Genomic DNA, 5,006 nt, shown 5'->3' with positions numbered 1-5,006 from the left:
GTTGCGTGCGGGGTCCCACCCGCGAGATACCTCTCCGGCCTCCACAGAGTACACAAAGCTGCCGTATGTTGTTCTCCGCGGAACACCGTAAGCGTTCCTTAAACGAATTCACGTGGAGGCCCATGACAGTGACGCGTGTCCTGTAATGAAGCTTTAGCGTGCGCTCCTAGGCGGACCATCTCTAACGCAAGTGGCAAAAACACTTAATGGTTGATACTTGAGACACAAGATCGAATCCTAATTGACTCATATTTTCAACTAAGTTTATTTTTAAATAAAATAAATAAAACGAATAGCATATTACTTTTCTCTCAAAAAAAAAAATGTGAGCTCCTACCTTACGAGAAATTCTACTGTATAACACTTATACCGTATAATCAAAAACCAATCAATCATATTTTTTTATTTAAAAAAATTAATAAAAATATTTTTTTATTAATTATGATAGAATTGATGAATATAAAAAAATAATATAATTGATCAGAAATATTATATCAGTAACATAAACGGTATATTTTTTTTAAAAAAAATCTATGGTATTCACATAAACGTGTGTCCCGCAATGAAGAGCATGAACGTGTGTCCCGCCAAGTGTAGATGAGAGATTCTTCTGTACGTTTTTTTGCCTGTTTTCCATTGCCATCCCATTCTACTCAATCAACGGTTGAGATATGTGGAAAGACATTAACATGGCCTCCTATCCACCGTGGCTTGAGGCGGTGCCAATGGAGGGTAATATGGTAATTGGATTATCTACATCCAAATACATAGAATTAGGCTTAGTTTGAAATTGTGAAGAGATTGCGTTATGTGAGATAAAAAAGTACGTTGAAAAAATATTCTATTTATTTTCGTACGTAATATTACGTTCCGCATACTGCGATGAGTCGGTTACGATATATATTTTCTGCGGCCCGACCGGAGAACGCATAAGCATATTCCTCAACTCCATTTTATCTAATAGTATTAGATAGACCTTAATATCAAATTCAGCCTTAGTATATTGTATAGTATATTAGTATATTTATTTTAAATTTTAATATTTTAAATTTAAAATCTAATAAAACAAATAAGATGTGCGCTATGTGAGGATCTGTATATCAAAAGTTAATGAAGTTTCAAAATTTTCGTACGTAGGAATCAAATAATCTCGGAAATTATTAAAGGTACATGAATAGTAACCGTTCATTTCAAAAAAAAAAAAATCAGTGTTTAAATTTTTCGAATTTTAATATGTAAGTGTTTTACGTAGAACATCAGTAGTACTTAAATTTTAAAATTTTGAATAACTATCTAGACCCTCCAACTATATATATGCTGTTTTGAAATAGGCTTCTCAATTTTATTTTATTTTATTTTATTTTGTTGACCTTTTCTGAAATATTGTCTATCTTAATTTAAATTATTAAGTCCACTTGAGATGGAGAAAATTTTTTTTCTAAAACTAACAATCTCATTAGCTACTGGTTGTTGATTATTAAGAACTGACAAATCCTTCAGCTAAAATAATAATTAAAGATGCAAAATTTGGTCAAATTCAAATTAAACTAAATAAAATTTAAGAAGATTTCAAAAAAAAAGGAGAAAAATTTAAGAAGCATTTATTATATAAAGAAGAGTTATGAAAAAAGAAAGGATAATCAGATGTTGGCGGACGTCTGTTTGGCTCGGGATCAGTCTGTAAAACCTCGGGTGGTATAACATCTTCCACGAATCCGCTACGGTGTGTTCACTCTTTTCGGTCTCTGAAAGGTGTTGGGAAGGAGTTGTACTCCTCCCCTTTTTCACCTTTTCCTTTTCCCTCTTTGAGATCCTCTTTGTATTCTTCTTTTTCTTTACTTCCTAAAGACCTGGCTATTTTACTATATAGCTAAGTTCATAATCTAATTGAATAAAACGGTAGCATACTACTAATTTTTCAAAAAAAAAAAAAAAAAAAAAAGAAAGGATGGATTTGGCCCTTGATTTAAAAATATCAAGAGAAAGAAAAAAATAAAAACTACAATTAAACTCTAATCTTTAAGGCCTAATTTGCATAAAAAATCCACTTATTGGGCTTTTGCAAAATACCGGCCGAGCCTTTTTTCTGTTTTGCAAATTCGTTCGCTTTTTAAGCAAACTACGCGAAAAACCGCTTAATTACGTTTTTCTCTTCCGCTTCTCTCTGCCTCTTCGTTCTCGATCTGTTCTTTTTTTTTTTTTTTTCAGCCCGAAAAAAAAAGCGATCGGCCGAGAGCGGGCCGCCAGGCGGGCTTCTTTTCTTCTTCTTTCTCCTGGCAGGAGCAATTTTTTTCTCTTTTCCTTTTCTTCTTCTTCTTCTTGCCCTCGCTGGCTGGAAACTTTTTTTTTTTTTTTTTTTTTCCCCGTCTTCTTCTTCTCTTCTTCTTTTTCTTCCTTTCTTCGACTTTCTTCATGTAAGAGCACGTGGGCGGCACGGGCGACTTCCGCCTGTCGCCAACGAGCCATTCCACGACCGCAGTCGACCCCCGACCCCCACTCAAGCCGGGGAAGCTCCACTTCCTCGTCGACCTCCACCCGCGCCGACCTCGAGCCCCACCCCCGAGGCGCACACCGCGCCGGGGCCGCCCGGCGCCGCGCGTTCCCGAGCCGAGCTCTGCCGCGCCCTCCTCGTGCTGCGCCCGGCGGAGCTCCACCCGCGGCTCCGCTCCGCGGGCCGCGTGCACCGTTAATGGTGTAATTACACCATTATACCACCATTAATAGTGTGATGGTGCACCATTAATTACACCATTATACCACCATTAATAGTGTAATTACACCATTATACCACCATTAATTACACCATTACTAATTTCACCATTAGTGGTGTAATGGTGCACCATTACACTATTATGAAGAACCCGGTCAGCCGGGACAGCGAGCGCCCGTGCGAGGCCGCCGGGTCGACGTGCGCCTCCTCCGCGGCGACGGCGACGGAGAGGGAGGCGTTGGCGTGCACCGGCCGACCCCGACCTCCCCCGCGCCTCCGCTCGATCTCGACACCAGCAGGCCGCCGCGTGCCCCCGCGCCGTGTGCGCCCGCGCGCCGCGTCCGCCGGCGTGCCCGCGGCCTCGCGCGCCGCAGCGTGCGCCGGCGCCCCTGCGCACCGAAGCGTGCCCGCGCGCCACAGCGTGCGCCCGCGTGCGCCCGCGTGCCCCCGCGCGCAGCGTGCGCCGGCGCGCAGCTCCCCACCGCCGCGCGCTCTCCGCCCACTGCCCTCCTCTTCGCCGCCACGACCGACGGCGAGCCCTCTATCTCCACCTCGACGAGCTCCACCAGAGGAGGCGAGAGAGAGAGATAGAGAGAGAGAGAGAGAGAGTCCTCTGTTTAGTCCTCTGTTTGTTTAGTCCTCTGTTTGTTCTAGCTCGCAAGGTGTTCGACAAAATGCCCATGAGGGACCTGCTCACGTGGACCGCGCTCGTCCACGGCCTCTTGGGCCTGCGGGGTGAACGCGGGGTCGGCGAGGGGCGCGTACGCGATGAGGAGGGCGGAGGCGGCGGCAGGGCCGGTGCGGCGGGCCGGTGCACGCAGCGGCGGCGGGCGGGCACGCGGGGGCACTGCGGCTGCTTCTTCTTCGTCGTAATGGTGTAATGGTACACCATTACACCATTAACCATTACACCATTAATGGTGTAATGGTGTAATTACACCATTAATGGTGCAATGGTTACACCATTAATGGTGAAATTACACCATTACACCATTAATGGTGTAATAGCGTAATTACATCATTAACGGTGCACGGTGCGGCGGCGGAGCAGTGTTGGGGGTAGGCGCGGGGTGCCGCGGAGCCGCGCGAGGCTGGTGCGGTGGAGGCAAAGAGGTTGGTTGCGGGGTGGCAAAACTTGGTGTACATGAGGAAGAAGAAGAAGAAGAAGAAAAAGAGGGAAAAAAAAAAGAGAAGGAAGCTTCTCCCGCAGGAAGAAGAAAAAAAAGAAAGAGTAAAAAAAAAGAAAACTGTTCCTGCAGGAGAAAGAAGAAAAAGAAGAAGAAGAGAAGAAAGAGAGAAAAAAAAAAGGGATGGCGGCGCGGCCTCAGCAGAGTCGGAGGATTTGGGTCGAGGCAGGGGAGAGGGGCTCGTTGCCGGCGACGTCGCCGGAGCGGACGAAGGCGACGTCGCCGGGGCAGGGGTGGCGTTTCCGCCTCTGCCGCTCTCTGGGAAGAGAAAGGAAAAAAGAACGACAAAAAAAAAAGAAGAAAGAGAAAAAGGTACAAGGGCATTTTGGTCAGTTTGCTGAAAAAGCGGACCGAATCTGCAAAAACGAAAAAGGTGGCCTGATTTTGCAAAAGCCTAAAATAAGTGGATTTTTTATGCAAATTGGCCATCTTTAATTGAAAAGCTAAAAAATAATATCAAATGTAATTAAGAAAAATATATTTAATATATTATTATTATTATTATTATTAATTATGGTTAAGACTTGAAACATTATTCACATGGCAACTTGTGATTTAACGTGAAGCCAAGCTTAATTTTCGTCTTTACAGTTTTGCAGACGCTTATTTTAAAGAATCTGCTGGAATCATTTTAAGAAGCTCTGAAGTTATATTTTTTTAGGATAAAATCGAGAAATAATAGTGATTCAGCTAAATATCACTTCTTTTTTCTTTTCTTTTTTTTCGCTTTCTCTTCGAATTCACTATTTTTATTGTCTCTTTATTAGCTACTAGTTATTCTCCATTTCAATTAGGATAGAATATGAAAGAATTTGAATATTAAGTTTTACATTAATATATAACAATTCTTTTGAAGGTTGTATATATATGTGTATTTAATTATTATAGTCATTAAGTTTTTCAGATTAATATAGTAATCTAAATTGAGAAAGCCAAAAGTCTTTAAGTATAAATAAAGTTTTTTCTCCTATAACTATAATGGCTATCAATTTTGTCTTTAATTTTAACTAGCGATGTACCCGCACTTTGCCGCGAATACAATAGGTATATCGTTAATTATATTATAAAATATAGTATTCTATTAAATATATACATTAAATATATATTTG

Source organism: Ananas comosus, linkage group 1 (assembly GCF_001540865.1).
Source record: "Ananas comosus cultivar F153 linkage group 1, ASM154086v1, whole genome shotgun sequence".
NCBI classification, from domain to species: domain Eukaryota; kingdom Viridiplantae; phylum Streptophyta; class Magnoliopsida; order Poales; family Bromeliaceae; genus Ananas; species Ananas comosus.
Note: the sequence above shows the minus strand (reverse complement) of the source record.